Below are 16,783 nucleotides of genomic sequence, written 5' to 3' on the forward strand. Positions count from 1 at the left end.
ACCCCACTCAGCCCCCCCATCCACTGCTCTCCCCTGCGGGGGCAGGAGGCAGAAGCTTGGGCCTGCTGCAGCCAAGCTTCCCCCCAGCGTGGTGCGTTCCGGCCCCTCCCCTCCCCCTCCCCCTCGCTGGAGTGGAGCAGAGCCGAGCGGCAGCATGCTCGCCAGGGCCGGCTCTGGCTTTTTTGCCACCCCAGGCAAAAAAGCCTCCCGCCGCCCCCCCAGGCGGGGAGCGCGGCAGGGGAGGGCGGCGAGCCTGGCCAGGACCCCACTCTCCCCGAAAGGCCAGAGCGCCGGGAGAGGGTTGCGAGCCTGCTGCGGCTCCGCTCTCCCCGACTGAGCGCCACCCCCCTCCAGGTGCCGCCCCAAGCACATGCTTGGTAGGCTACTGCCTGGAGCCGGCCCTGGTGCTCGCTGCTCCCGTAGAGCAGCCAGAGATAGGTAGGGACGGGCCTTGAGGAAGGGGGTGGAACAGGGCATATCCCTCCCAGACCCCTGCCATGAGCCACTCAGGGCAGGGGGCTGGGAGCACCCCCACGAGCCAAGCACCCCCCGGCCCTCTGCCCTGACCTCCCCCCACACCCAGCCTTCTGCCCTGCACCTCCACAGCCCTATGCCCTGACCTCCCCCCAACACCCAGCCTTCTGCCCTGCACCTCCACAGCCCTATGCCCTGACCTCCCCCCAACACCCAGCCTTCTGCCCTGCACCTCCACAGCCCTATGCCCTGACCTCCCCCCAACACCCAGCCTTCTGCCCGGCACCTCCCCCCAACACCCAGCCCTCTGCCCTGACCTCCCCCCAACACCCAGCCCTCTGCCCTGACCTCCACCCAACACCCAGCCTTCTGCCCTGCACCCCCACACACCCCCAGCCCTGACCTCCCCACAACACCCAGCCTTCTGCCCTGCACCCCCACACCCCCAGCCTTCTACCCTGCACCTCCACACACACCCCAGCCCTCTGCCCTGACCTCCCCACAACACCCAGCCTTCTGCCCTGCACCCTCTGCCCTGAACCCTCGCCCCCAGGTCTGGGGTCCCTGCTGCCGGCCCCTTGCCAGCTGGCGTCCCAGCCACAGGCCCCACTCAGCCCGCTGCAGGCCTAGGTGAACAGAACCACAGGCTGGAAGCGGGCTGAGCAGGCTGACGGCCTAAGATCTGCATTTTAATTTAATTTTAAATGAAGCTTCTTAAACATTTTGAAAACCTTGTTTACTTTACATACAACAATAGTTTAGTTATATAGTATAGACTTATAGAGAGAGACCTTCTAAAAAACATTAACATGTATTACCGGCACGCGAAACCTTAAATTAAAGTATATGATATAAAAATAAATGAAGATTCGGCACACCACTTCTGAAAGGTTGCCTATCCCTGCCATTGAGGGAATCCCTTCATGTCCTCAGCTGATGATCAGCTTATGAAATTAAGTATATTAATTACTGTAGTTTTCATTTTGCTAGTATAATTGCTGATATTTCAAAACTCTAAATATTTGCACATTTTAAATATTTGCATGATTTGATAAGACTATTCCCCTTTGATTATCTAATTTAAATGCTTTATGTCTAAATAAAATAGGTGAAATTCTGTTCTCAGATTCACCAGTGTAAATCCATTGGAGTCAGTAGGGTTACATTGATGTATGAGAGAGGAGAATTAGGCTTAATATACAGTATCTGTATATAGATTGATAAAGGATGGATTGGAACTGTGCTGTACAATACTGAACTGAAATATCCTATTAGTGCAGTGCAACTGGATATGATGCAAAAACAGCCATCCTGAGAAAGTCTTTTTGAAGAATTTTTGCTTCAGAGGGTTTGTCTACATGGTGTAGCAATGCCCACTAAAAGGGTGTGAATTTTAAAAGAGCACCAACATGCTGTGTACTAACTGGCCTCTCTAGACCCTGGTGGCGCACACTAAATGCTCCCTAGTGCATGTTCCTGTAGTGCTGTTGAATCAGTAACTATGTTAACGCGCAGTAGGAAACATTTAGTGTACACCAGCAGCAGGGGTGAAAGTAACTTAAAAGGACTTACCGGTACCCCGGAGTCCTTAGGAGGGGGCAGGGCCTCCACCTGAAGAGGCGGGGCCTCTACCAGAAGAGGCGGGGCCTTTGGAGTCCCAGGCACTTTAAATCACCATCGGAGGGGGCTCCTGGCTGCCGCTGCTACCCCCAGGCCCCGGCCTCTGGCAGAGCTTTAAAGGGACCAGGGCTCTGCTGCAGTAGTGGCAGCCGGGAACCCCTGGCCCTTTAAATCACCGCCAGAGCCCCGCCGCCGCTACTCCAGGGCTCCAGCAGCGGGGCTTGGGTGGCGATTTAAAATGCCCCAGAGGGTAGTGGCAGTGGGAGCCCTGGGCCCTTTAAATCGCCTCCCGAGCCCCGCTGCCAGAGCCCCCGGGTAGCAGTGGCAGCCTACTTCCTCGTCCCTGGAGCCCTGCTAGAGCCCTGGGGTAGCGGCGGCAGGGCTGCTGCAGCAAGTTAAAGGGCCTGGGGCGGTAGCGGTGGCTGAGCCCCGGACCCTTTAAATAGCTGCCGGAGCCCCGCCGCCGCTACTCCTGGGCTCCCGGGACGATTTAAAGGGCCCAGGGCGGTAGCTGCAGCAGGCGCCCCATGACCTTTAAATCGCCGCCCAAGCCCCACTGCCGCTTCCCCAGGGCTCCAGCAACAGGGTTCCAGGGATGATTTAACAGGTCCGGGGCTCTGGTAGCCGCTACCGCCCCGGGCCCTTTAAATCATTCCTGGAGACCTGGGGAGGCGGTGGCGGGGCTCCAGCAGCTATTTTAAGGGCCAGGGCGGTAGCGGCTGCTGGAGCACCGGACTCTTTAAATCGCCACCCAAGCCCCGCTGCCTCTTCCCCAGGGCTCCGGCAGCAGGGCTCTGGCATCAATTTAAAGGGCCTGGGGCTCCAGCCACTGCTGGGAGCCCCAGGCCCTTTAAATTGCCGCCAAGGGAAGCCAATCCGCTCTGGTACAGCGCACCGGCTCTTGCTGGTATGCCGTACCGGGGCGTACCAGCTTACTTTCACCTCTGACCAGCAGGGTCTATTCTACGTGGGCCAGTTGGTGTGCAGCATGCGGTGTGCTTTAGAATTCACAACCCTCTAGCATGCATTATCAAGCTGTGTAGACAAACCCTGTGATAAATTAAGCTATTAAGATGTTAATTTCAAACACTGATTCTAGAAATTGCTCAAAATACAGAATGGTGTAGCATGTAAATTACCTATAAGCAGTATAAGCTACTGATTGTCAAAAATATGTTTTATTTGCTTTTTTATACATAGGGTTCACAACAAAGTTATATTAAATTAAAAAAAGGACATTGGAAAGAAGATTTAGGCTGCCATCCAGCAAAGCACTTAACTTGCTTAATTTTATTCATGTGAATAGTCCTTATTGAAGGTGATGGGATTACCCAGGTGATTAAATTTAAGCCCATATTTAAATGTTTCACAGGACCAGGGACATAGTGGAAGAATACTATGAGAAATAGGAAAAAACAAATGAAATAAAAAACACTGCTCTGTCATATCAAACTCCAGTATAGAGCAGTGTGGAAGGGTTTTTAGAACATTAGTATTTGTGATAATATATAAAACTTGGAAATAAATTGATTAAATATTTATTGTGTGAATAAAGATGGACCTAAGTGAGGATGCAAAAATGTGAACACCTTCAAAATACAGTTATCAGCAGGTAGATTGAATATTGACAGGTACAGTATATATGGACCAAAACCAAATATTCACAAAACTCCCACAAAAATGGGCAGTGACTGTTTAATCCTTTTTAAACTAGTGCAGCTCTACTCATTGTAATTGGAAGAGCAGGTGTGGAGATAGGTCTAGAGAAAACTTTGAGGCCCTAGTTTTCAGCTGCGCCTCCATCCAATCTCCATTTCTGCAGGTGTTTTTGGGCAGCTGTAGTGAACTGCACATATAAATATCAATCATTTACATCTAACTATCAGATTTGTGGGAGCAAAATTGCAACTGCAAAAATGAAGGCCATATCTAAAAATCTTGGTTTTAATATTTATTTTATTCCCCAAACTGGAAAAGTGGAGAAAACACCAAAAGATGTATATTACAAGTTATAAGGTAGCTCTCTACTCTTCTGATTTTACTAAGTGCTTTCATAGTAGTAAAAGGGGCCTAATCCTAAATCAGGCCTCTTTTGGGGCTTAATCTAAAAATCATTGACTTAAATATCTTACTTAGGTAAACTCCTCTCAAAGCCATGTAAATTATTTGGATTTCAATGGCAGTTTTGTTTGGGTAAAGACTTCAGAATTTGGCCCAAAGCAATTATGTTGTTTTATGGAAAATCCTTTAACATAAATAAAATATTCTAGATGACTCTTAAATGTTTTGGTCCTGATTCTGATCTCACTTAAATCACTGTAATTCAGAATCAACTGAGTTAAAGTCAATGAAGTTAAGTCAGTGTGAGATCAAAATCAGGCCACTGAGTAATAATAGTACTCAGAATATAGTGATGCTCAATAAAGTGAACACTCATTAGTTTTAGAAAACATTGTACATTACTCAACTGTCAGCCCTTTGGACTTAAATTCTGAATGCAGAACCTGTGACAAGCATCTCCCAAACTCTTCCAAGATCATTTGCTCTGCTAGACAAACAGAGTAAGTTTCTTTTTCTGCCTCTTCAGCTTGTGCCAGGAGACAAGCACATGTTGCTTCAACCACTTCCCAGGATATACATACAGTAGGTTGCCTGTCAGGAAAAAACAACAATATAAAATATTTGAATAGTAAACACTCAATATGCGAAAGACAAATTACACTCTACTAAACTTACTGAAACTGAAAATACATAGAGCTGAGTCACAGTAGTTGCACTGTTTCTAGATAGCATATTCTTGTGGGACATCTTACTCCTCTACTTGTAACAGCTCTAGAAGCCAACAAGCTGCTTCTGAATCCTCCTAATTAATCACATGTAAGATAGTGTTCACACTAAGGGATAAGTGCATCCAAGTGCTGTACACATAGTACAAGTTGGGAACGATGGAGCAATGAATTTCTTTCCTCTTTTGTAAGCAACAGTCAGATTCCCACCTTTGCAGTCAAGGAAGATGGTCTACCATTTAAGAGGCCTAGTCAGGCACCATGGTATATGTTGCAGGAAGCAACACACATTAGCTGGAAACATATTCTGCTAGAAAAGGCAGGGAGTGTCCTCTCCTGGCACACCAAACCATCTTGCTTCAAGTCAACAGGATGACTCTTGTAACTACCATATGGTTGCCATCATTCCACTCCCCCGGCAGCATGACTCAAGCAAGTAATGGCAGGACTTAGTACTGTGACAAAGTTCTTCATCTATCTTGGTGGGTCCTGCGCTTATTGGCAGATTTTCTTGCCTCAGAGATTCACCATGTGGGCTGGGGAACAGCCCAGAGACCTTCCTCTCTGGGAGAACCCACAGTCCAGGTCAATTGGGAGGTTTGGGGGGGGACCCAGGCACACCCTCTACTCTGGATTCCAGCCCAGGGCCCTGTGGACTGCAGCTGTCTATAGTGCCTCCTGTAACAGCTGCATGACAGCTACAACTCCCTGGGCTACTTCCCCATGGCCTCCTCCAAACACCTTCCTTAGTCTCACCACAGGACCTTCCTCCTGGTGTCTGATAATGCTTGTGCTCCTCAGTCCTCCAGCAGCGCACACACTCAGATCCTTGCGCCTCTTGCTCCCAGCTCCTCACACTTACACCACAAACTGAAGTGAGCTCCTTTTTAAAACCCAGGTGGCTTGATTAGGCTGTCTTAATTGATTCTAGCAGCTTAATTGGCTCCAGGTGTCCTAATTAGCCTGCCTGCCTTAACTGGTTCTAGCAGGTTCCTGATTACTCTAGTGCACCCCCTGCTCTGGTCACTCAGGGAACAGAAAACTACTCATCCAATGACCAGTATATTTGCCCTCTACCAGACTCCTGTACCCTACTGGTCTGGGTCTGTCACAGTACTGTGGAAGCAGAGAAAGAACTGACAGGAAGGGGATGCAATGCATGACAGTTCATTAGCAAGAGTTAGGCTAACTGTAACCCTAATAACGCGAGATTTGTAGAAGCGAGGAATGTGTGAGGTGAGTGGGAAAGAACTGTGTGAGAAGTTGTTGCGACCTTGTGTAGATAATATGGAATGTAGACTAAGAGTCTACATTAGTAAGCAAAACAAGATATCAGAATGACATATGTATAAACAAAACGTAGCTGTTGCTCATTATTGTCTGTAACAAAAGGTATAAATGCTTGCTGTAATTGTTTACCTGTTGAGAGACCTGTTTAGCTCTCTCCCTCTATTCAAAGTATCTGATTTGCTGTACCCAAACAAAAAGTGAGAACTCTGTTATTCTCCGACAGTACTCACTAACTAATTAACCAACCTCACAAGCACATGCACAAACAGCAAGCCTACAAAAACTATTTAAATTAATCAAAATAAGTCACCAATCAGTTTTTATAACAGAATTAATAATACATTTTTTAACTATATATATATATGAAGGTTAACAAACAAAAAGCAGTGGTTGATGCAGAGAAAAATTCATCCTGCATAGAAGCTTCTGGGCCTGATGCAAAGTCCATTGAAGTCAATGGAGAGACTCCTATAGATTTCAATGGGCTTTGGATCCTTATTCATGTTTATGATGTTTATTAGGATGGTCCCTAGGATGGGGCCCTGTTGGGCTGGGCACTGTTAAGAGCAGCAGACAGTTCCTGCCCCACATAGCTTACAATCTATCTGGGCAAGACAGACAACAGGCAGAGGGGAGAGGGTATAACATACAAGCAGAGTGAACAACGTGATCACCTGCAAACATTTTGTAAATGCCATTTTAAAAAAATTCTTTGGCCACAATTTTGTTAAAAGGGGATTAGCTAAATCGAAAGACAAATGAAGGGAGAAGGGATGCTGAAAGTGAGTGGGACGGGGAGGACAGAAGGGGGGGCAGGATCAGGCCCTCAATCAGTAAAAAAGTAATTGCAGTTTGGTAAGCAGGTGTAATATTTATAAACCCTAAGCTATGCATAGTGTATTCCTAAATGGTTTGTCTTAAATGATCTTTCTAATCCTATAAATTCAAAATTATGTGTGGATCTACAGATATCTGTTATACAAACCATTAATCAATATTAGTCACTATTTTTTAGATAACCCAGTGATGGGCACTTCAGAAAAATCTAAAATAGCTGGACAGATAGATGGACTTGATTTTGTTAATGCCAAATATTCACCTGTCTCTTCTAGATTTTGATAACATTTCAAATGTAGATGTTGAAAAAAGGATGTTTTCTTCATTATTTCTAATTTCCGTGTAGTTGGGCATGTTCATTAGTGTTTTTCGATCTGGGCTTTCTTCATAATTTTTGCAACCAATGCATTTGCAAATAGAAGAACACATAATTTTTGCCTGGAAAACAACAAACACCAAAATCATAAGTTACTAAACATACATAAGACTATCCATTGGAGCCATGCTACCACAGACTCACCCTGGCTGTTCCAGTCCTGGAGACTCCCAATGGGAGACTAGAGAAAAGTCAATAGAGCAAGGGGCTATGATCAGCTTTTCCAAGTATTCTCTGTGGGGCCACAGAGGGGAATGATTGGAATGTGTATGCCTCCGACCCTGCACATGGCCCACCCACTCCTTCCCTCTAGCCTGCCTAGTCTCCTTCAGCTCCCCCAGCATGGACTCTAGACATGTGGAGGACTTTGCTAGATCAGATGGGAGGGCAATGTCACAGAAGCAACTGAGCCACCATTCCACATGGACAGGAAAAATCTGCACTTGGGGCCTGATTCAAAAGTCCAATGGGAAACTTTCCTCTGTCTTCAAATACTTTTGGATCAGGTGTGGGGCAAGCCCCTTAAGGAGCCACACAACAACTGAGAACTAGTGGAGCAAAGCCTTTTCCCATCCCCTACACTGGAGCAAAGAGTGCACCTGGCATAGGAGCTGGCTGAGGGCTCCTCCACCCCCATGGGGAAATTCTTAGCTGGTGAGCCACAGCCAGATCAGGGGGAAAGAATCTGTCCCCCTAAGTTGAATAAGATTTAGAATGAACAACCTTGGGGGGGGGAAGAAAAATATTTATTTTTAATGTCTAATATTATTTATGCAAAAACAGCTGGATCAGAACATATCCATTTCTATTAAGAACATGATTAATGCTAGGAAAGGTCACTTGACTAACCTCAAAGCACTCACAATAATTCTTAAGGCACCCTGAGCGCTTGCAATTACATCCTTTGTTGTGGCGAGGTTTAATATCCCCCAGTTTCCCTTTCCCAATCTTTGGTAGGAAAGCTTCTGGGTTTCAATCAAGACAAGCTTAGAGCAAAAAACATTGGCATGTGAGACATTCACAGATATTTTCTTTATGTAAAATACAAGATCAACTGTGCTTATGAAAGAAAAAGTACTTACCTGTAATTCTTATTCTCTGAGGTATGTGCAATAGACCCACACCTCTGAGTCTGGATATCTAGTGTAAGGTAAGTGGGAATTCCTATAACTCAAAATTCTGAGCTGACAGGGCTCCACCAAGGGTACCACGTGCTCTCCCTCTTATGGTAAACTCTAGTGACTCCTACTCTCTCCGGCTCACTTAGGATCAGTCTGGTACACAACACGTTATTCTTAAATAATCTTAATATAATATGGCTCAATCACAAAATGCCAAAGCTCACTCACTGTGCAAACTGAAGCCACTTTCACCAGAAATATAACATTCCATGTAAGAAACTTGAAGTCACTGGTATTTATCTGAGGAGGTTTCATCAGATTTATAAATATCATACTAAGGGCCTGATCTAAAGCCCTTTTGTTGAAGACAATGGGAGTCTTTCAGTTGACTTCAATGGGTTTTCAATCAGGCCTTAAGATTTCATGACACCAAGGACTTCTAAAAGGCAGGCTTTAAATGTAACAAGCCCCTCATGAATCTGAGGAAAAGGGACAGCAGAGAAACTGGTCTGCCTTCAGCATGGTAATACACAAAACTGAAACAGCAACCAAATGTACTCTCCCAAATATATTCTCCGGGATGCAATCTGAAGTAGCAAGGAGGACTTCAGGCAACTGCTTGGAGAGCCCAAACCTCTCCAGCTTTACCATCCAAAGAGCCAGGCTGACACAGAAAGAAGTCCAAGGGTATGACGCAATGAAGTGTCATGGCTTTGTGTGATCAGATGTGACAAAACTCTCAGTCTGATGAGATCAGCATCAGATACTACCACTATTCACAGTGCTTAGAACCATATTGAGGAATTCCTAACAGTTGCACTCTAGGAGCACAGACCAAGTAATACAGAGTTATTACAAAGCACCTACCTTTGGAGAATAGATTTTTTTATGTTACAAATTTTACAAAAATTAGCTAGATAATATAATTCCGTAATAACAGCTGAGACAGATATACTATATTGCTTCTTGCATAGCAATTAGCCCTCTATTTTTCACTCTTTTATTCCATTCAAAGGTTAATCAATGGCTCCATATATGGAGGTAACCTTCCTTCCAAGAGAGCAGGTTCAACATGGCTGCCATTAAAGAGCCTTTACATTACTGCATGAGTCATACAGAAAGAGTAACAAAAGGGCCCTGTGAGATGCCCATTCCTCTCAGCAGTTGAGGTCTGTCAGACTGGATAGCAACTTGGATATCAGTTTCTTCTGTTTGATTTTGAGACATTACACATTTTTTCTTCCAAGTGAAAACCTTTTCTTAAATTAAATTCTGATATGCTCCACTTGTCTCCAATTTTTTTGAGGATATACATCACAGTTCAGTTAAAATAGTACTGATTATGGCCCAAAAGGATCAAAAGTCCTATGAAGTGAATGAAATTTCTTAACTGCAATGACCTTTTTTTATTTAAAAACAATATAGAGACTATATTCCACTTACTCTATCTAGGTCTTAAATCAGATTATTTTAAATTACAGAATTTTTGAAGCCAAACCAAAAACAAACAAAAACACTTGTATATTTTTTCCTGTCTGAACTAGATAAATATTGTACTTTTATTACCTTAATAGCTTTAAACCACTCGGTTTCATGAAGTGGATTGTTGTAACAATTATTACAGTTGTAGTTGTTGCAAAAAATCACCATTGGCAAAGCAATCGCAATATCTGTGATTAACAAAGCAAAAATATATAAAAATTAACTATTTTTCATCATTCTCCTGTTTCAAGAAAGAATTTCTGGTAACCAAACAAGAAACATATACGTCTCACACACACACTATATCTGATGCTTACTTCTCTCTCACACATTTTATAATAGATGCCAAAAACATAATGACATAATTAAATTGTATCAGCATCTGTATCTCTCCCTATATATATAGGGAGAGATACAGATGCTGATACAATTTATATATATATATATATATATATATATATATATATACACACACACACACACACACACACACACACACACACATGGAGAGGAGTGAGCCTCAAGTATACAGAGGTTGATACAATTTCATATTGTTTTTGCTACATATTATAATCAATATTATTTAGTTTCAAGTTTTAGTCTTCAAAACTCTGGACCACATGTAGTCATGTACACCTCTGGGCTAGATCCACAGGCGGTGTAAACAGGCCTAGCTACAATGACCACAACAGGGTTACACTAATTTACACCCACTAAGGATCTGACCCTCTCTGGTTTTAACCCAACATACTAGTTGTGTATTTTGGAACATGCATGGATTCTACTTCATGTTTTCTAAGCTTTGCCTTTTCCAAAAGGCAAAAGTTCGCTTTTGAGAACAGGGGCTGCTATCAGGGAGTTTCGCTAGGGAGTTTGGAAGGGGAGCAGGAAGGGGGCGAGGGTCCCTTGCCGGTTCTATCTGTTTTCTCTTTATTCCCCTTAATACCTATAAACCAACTACATTCAAAACTTCTTGCTTAAACAACCCTTTCAGCGGACAGGGGGCTGCAGACAGGAGTTTGACAGAGGGAGGCTTACGATGGTTAGGAAGACCCGCAACACCTGTGCCAGCACTGCTTCTGTCTCCTCCACCTGTGCCTGTAGCCAGACAGAGCGCCTGAGCATGGATGCTTCTACCCAGATCCTGGTGTGGTTTTGCAGAGACTGTAACTTGCAATTTCCACTTACTGATATCCAGGCTGGGGGGGGGGCATCCAATGTGAAAGGTGTCTGCTGGTGGAATCTCTCAGGCAGCAGGTGGGAGAGCTACAGGAGGAGGTGGCTAGGTTGAGGAGCATCCGAATCCACGAGCAATTCCTCGACAGTGTCCATGTGGAGACAGCTGAGGTAGCTGTCCCAGTACACAGGACTGCTGATACACCACTGGTGGAGGAGGAGATGGCTCAGGGTGGACACTGGCAGCTGGTTACTTCTGGCAGCAGGCAGTGCTCCACCCCTGCTCCGAACCCTCCTGCCGTGGTAATAGGTAACCGTTATGCTCTTCTTGATACAGGAAAGAAGGAATCACTCCCTACAGTAAAGGAGGAGAAGCCTCGTACCCCTAAGGCTGGGAGGTCTGCTGCCACCACTGCGAATAGGAAACGTAGGGTAGTGGTGGTCGGAGACTCTCTGCTGAGGGGGACGGAGGCGCCCATCTGTCGCCCTGACATTTCATCTCGGGAGGTATGCTGCCTGCCGGGAGCCCGTATCCGAGACGTTACGGAGGCATTGTCGAGGATTATCCAGCCCTCTGACTACTACCCCATGCTACTCATCCATGTGGGCACAAATGATACTGCGCGGTGTGACACTGAGCGGATCAAGAGTGACTACAGGGCTCTGGGAGTACGGGTGAAGGAGTTTGGAGCGCAGGTGGTATTCTCTTCAATTCTTCCTGTCAAAGGTAGGAGCCCGGGCAGAGACAGATGCATCATGGAGGTGAATGCCTGGCTGCGAAGATGGTGTCGCCAGGAGGGCTTTGGCTTCCTAGACCACAGGATGCTATTCGAGGAAGGACTGCTAGGCAGAGATGGCGTTCACCTTTCGAGGAGAGGAAAGACCCTATTTGGACACAGACTGGCTAACCTAGTGAGGAGGGCTTTAAACTAGGTTCGACGGGGACAGGTGAGCAAAGCCCACAGGTAAGTGGGGAACATGGAGACCGGGGAGATGGGTCGGAAACGAGAGGGAGTGTGGGCTATATTGTCAGAGAGAAAGGAGGGTCAGGACAAAACTGGGAGGAAAGATCAAACCAGTATCTTAGATGCCTATATACAAATGCGAGAAGTATGGGGAATAAGCAGGAAGAACTGGAAGTGCTAATAAATAAATACAACTATGACATTGTTGGCATCACTGAAACTTGGTGGGATAATACACATGATTGGAATGCTGGTGTGGATGGGTACAGCTTGCTCAGGAAGGATAGACAGGGGAAAAAGGGAGGAGGTGTTGCCTTATATATTAAAAATGTACACACTTGGACTGAGGTAGAGATGGACATAGGAGACGGAAGTGTTGAGAGTCTCTGGGTTAGGCTAAAAGGGGTAAAAAAACAAGGGAGATGTCATGCTAGGAGTCTACTACAGGCCACCTAACCAGGTGGAAGAGGTGGATGAGGCTTTTTTTAAGCAACTAATAAAATCATCCAAAGCCCAAGATTTGGTGGTGATGGGGGACTTCAACTATCCGGATATATGTTGGGAAAATAACACAGCGGGGCACAGACTATCCAACAAATTCTTGGACTGCATTGGAGACAACTTTTTATTTCAGAAGGTTGAAAAAGCTACTAGGAGGGAAGCTGTTCTAGACTTGATTTTAACAAATCGGGAGGAACTCGTTGAGAATTTGAAAGTAGAAGGCAGCCTGGGTGAAAGTGATCATGAAATCATAGAGTTTGCAATTCTAAGGAAGGGTAGAAGGGAGAATAGCAAAATAGAGACAATGGATTTCAGGAAGGCAGATTTTGGTAAGCTCAGAGAGCTAATAGGTAAGGTCCCATGGGAATCAAGACTGAAGGGAAAAACAACTGAGGAGAGTTGGCAGTTTTTCAAAAGGACACTATTAAGGGCCCAAATGCAAGCTATTCCGCTGGTTAGGAAAGACAGAAAATGTGGCAAAAGACCACCTTGGCTTAACCACGAGATCTTGCATGATCTAAAAAATAAAAAGGAGTCATATAAAAAAATGGAAACTAGGACGGATTACAAAGGATGAATATAGGCAAACAACACAGGAATGCAGGGGCAAGATTAGAAAGGCAAAGGCACAAAATGAGCTCAAACTAGCTACGAGAATAAAGGGAAACAAGAAGACTTTTTATCAATACATTAGAAGCAAGAGGAAGACCAAAGACAGGGTAGGCCCACTGCTCAGTGAAGAGGGAGAAACAGTAACAGGAAACTTGGAAATGGCAGAGATGCTTAATGACTTCTTTGTTTCGGTCTTCACCGAGAAGTCTGAAGGAATGCCTAACATAATGAATGCTAATAGGAAGGGGGTAGGTTTAGCAGATAAAATAAAAAAAGAACAAGTTAAAAATCACTTAGAAAAGTTAGATGCCTGCAAGTCACCCGGGCCTGATGAAATGCATCCTAGAATACTCAAGGAGCTAATAGAGGAGGTATCTGAGCCTCTAGCTATTATCTTTGGAAAATCATGGGAGACGGGAGAGATTCCAGAAGACTGGAAAAGGGCAAATATAGTGCCCATCTATAAAAACGGAAATAAAAACAACCCAGGAAACTACAGACCAGTTAGTTTAACTTCTGTGCTAGGGAAGATAATGGAGCAAGTAATTAAGGAAATCATCTGCAAACACTTGGAAGGTGGTAAGGTGATAGGGAATAGCCAGCATGGATTTGTGAAGAACAAATCATGTCAAACCAATCTGATAGCTTTCTTTGATAGGATAACGAGCCTTGTGGATAAGGGTGAAGCTGTGGATGTGGTATACCTAGACTTTAGTAAGGCATTTGATACAGTCTCGCATGATATTCTTATCGATAAACTAGGCAAATACAATTTAGATGGGGCTACTATAAGATGGGTGCATAACTGGCTGGATAACCGTACTCAGAGAGTTGTTACTAATAGTTCCCAATCCTGCTGGAAAGGCATAACGAGTTCGGTACCGCAGGGGTCTGTTTTGGGACCAGCTCTGTTCAATATCTTCATCAACGACTTAGATATTGGCATAGAAAGTACACTTATTAAGTTTGCGGATGATACCAAACTGGGAGGGATTGCAACTGCTTTGGAGGACAGGGTCATAATTCAAAATGATCTGGACAAATTGGAGAAATGGGCTGAGGTAAACAGGATGAAGTTTAACAAAGACAAATGCAAAGTGCTCCACTTAGGAAGGAAAAATCAGTTTCACACATACAGAATGGGAAAAGACTGTCTAGGAAGGAGTATGGCAGAAAGGGATCTAGGGGTTATAGTGGACCACAAGCTAAATATGAGTCAACAGTGTGATGCTGTTGCAAAAAAAGCAAACATGATTCTGGGATGTATTAACAGGTGTGTTGTGAGCAAGACACGAGAAGTCATTCTTCCGCTCTACTCTGCTCTGGTTAGGCCTCAGCTGGAGTATTGTGTCCAGTTCTGGGCACCGCATTTTAAAAAAGATGTGGAGAAATTGGAAAGGGTCCAGAGAAGAGCAACAAGAATGATTAAAGGTCTTGAGAACATGACCTATGAAGGAAGGCTGAAAGAATTGGGTTTGTTTAGTTTGGAAAAGAGAAGACTGAGAGGGGACATGATAGCAGTTTTCAGGTATTTAAAAGGGTGTCATAAGGAGGAGGGAGAAAACTTGTTCACCTTAGCCTCTAAGGATAGAACCAGAAGCAATGGGTTTAAACTGCAGCAAGGGAGGTCTAGGTTGGACATTAGGAAAAAGTTCCTAACTGTCAGGGTGGTTAAACACTGGAATAAATTGCCTAGGGAGGTTGTGGAATCTCCATCTCTGGAGATATTTAAGAGTAGGTTAGATAAATGTCTATCAGGGATGGTCTAGACAGTATTTGGTCCTGCCATGAGGGCAGGGGACTGGACTCGATGACCTCTCGAGGTCCCTTCCAGTCCTAGAATCTATGAATCTATGAAAATAAACTTAGCTCATATTTCATAATAAATGCTAGTTGGTTAGTTACTAACAATTTCAAACACTGAGATTTGGTACAGTTACACTTTTTTTAGACTTTGTATCCCATGAACTAAGAGGCAATCTATAAAGATTAAAAAAGAAAAAAGATATTAGATGATCTTTTAATGTAAAAACTTATGAAAATTAATTATGATTATTTTTCCCCAAACCACAAATACTGACTTTTTAGCATCAGGTATCAATATTATTTAAAGATGATTTGCAAATACAGCATAATTAAGAAAATTCATTAGCTATAGAATTATATGGTGAATTCCCCATAGTTAGATTTAGAGTTATCAGCATATAAATTAACTTTTAAAACTGACATATTTTATTCTTTCAGGTCCCCAAAGTCCAAATCACTGACTCCAAGTGATGCCTAGCATGCACTATGCTTGTAACCAGGCCTATGGGACAGGTTAGGAGATGTCAGATAAACACAGATTTTTTTTTAAAGCATATTATGTAGGTTTTCATTTTTTTTTTAAATCTAGCGTGAAATAAAGGAATGTCAAATTCTTGAAATATTTCAGAGTTGAAAGAAAGGAAAGAACCCCAAATGTGACTGGGCCTACGGAAAGGTGATGGGGAGAGAGGAGAATCTGGATTTTATTGAAGTTTTCAGCTAGGGTTTTACTGAAGAGTTAGAGTATGGGATAAATCTGCAGCACTACAGAGAGTTTTGCAAAGAGTTTGGAGTGAAGAAGGGAGAAGATATATGTACTGATCCAAAAAATCTCAAAATAAAACAAGCTTTGTTTCATGGCTTTTGTAAAGGGAAATCATGCCTCACCTATTAGAATTCTTTGAGGGGGTCAACAAATATATGAACAAGGGTGCTCCAGTGGATATAGTGTACTTGGACTTTCAGAAAGTCTTTGACAAGGTCCCTCACCAAAGGCTCTTAAGTAAAGTAAGCCATTATGGGATAAGAGGGATGGTCCGCTCATGGATCAGTAACTGGCTAAAAGACAGGAAACAAAGGGTAGGAATTAATGGTCAGTTTTAAGAATGGAGAGAAGTAAATAGTGGTCACCAAGGGATCTGAACTGATAATCTGGAAAAAGTGGTATACAGTGAGGTGGCAAATTTTGCAGATGATACAAAATTACTCAAGATACTTAAGTCCAAAGCAGACTGCGAAGAGTTACAAAGGGATCTCATAAAACTGGATGACTGGGCATCAAAATGGCAGATGAAATTCAATGTTGATGAATGCAAAGTAATCCACATTAGAAAACATAAGCCCAACTATTCACGCAAAATGTTAAGTTTTAAATTAGCTGTTACCACTCAAAAAGAGATCCTGGAGTCTTTGTGGATAGTTCTCTGAAAACATCCACTCAATGTGCAGCGGCAGTCAAAAAAGCAAACAGAATGTTGGGAATCAATGGGACCAATACAGTACTGGAGAGTATGACAAACAGTGGTTGAAATTAAGTGCTCTAAATAGAGCAGCACAGAGGAAGCTGTGCTTTTATCAGCTCCCTCTGTGTCTATCTCCTTCTGTGCTGGGTTCAAATAGAACATATTAGTGATGAGGAATTTTTATCCCATGAGTGTCTAGTGCTCCCTTTGCCTGAAGAAGACAATTATCATTATCATCATCATCATCATCAAAAGGAAAAAAGTTAATCTAGAC

General features: G+C 43.9%; 1 pseudogene; it reads right to left on the reverse strand.

Annotated features, from left to right (window-relative positions):
- Positions 1 to 3,121: 3,121 nt before the first annotated feature.
- The window catches only part of LOC128835372 (p53-induced death domain-containing protein 1-like), a 43,558-nt pseudogene continuing 29,896 nt past the window's right edge, over positions 3,122 to 16,783 (reverse strand).

This window comes from Malaclemys terrapin, chromosome 4 (assembly GCF_027887155.1).
Source record: "Malaclemys terrapin pileata isolate rMalTer1 chromosome 4, rMalTer1.hap1, whole genome shotgun sequence".
Taxonomy (NCBI): Eukaryota; Metazoa; Chordata; order Testudines; family Emydidae; genus Malaclemys; species Malaclemys terrapin.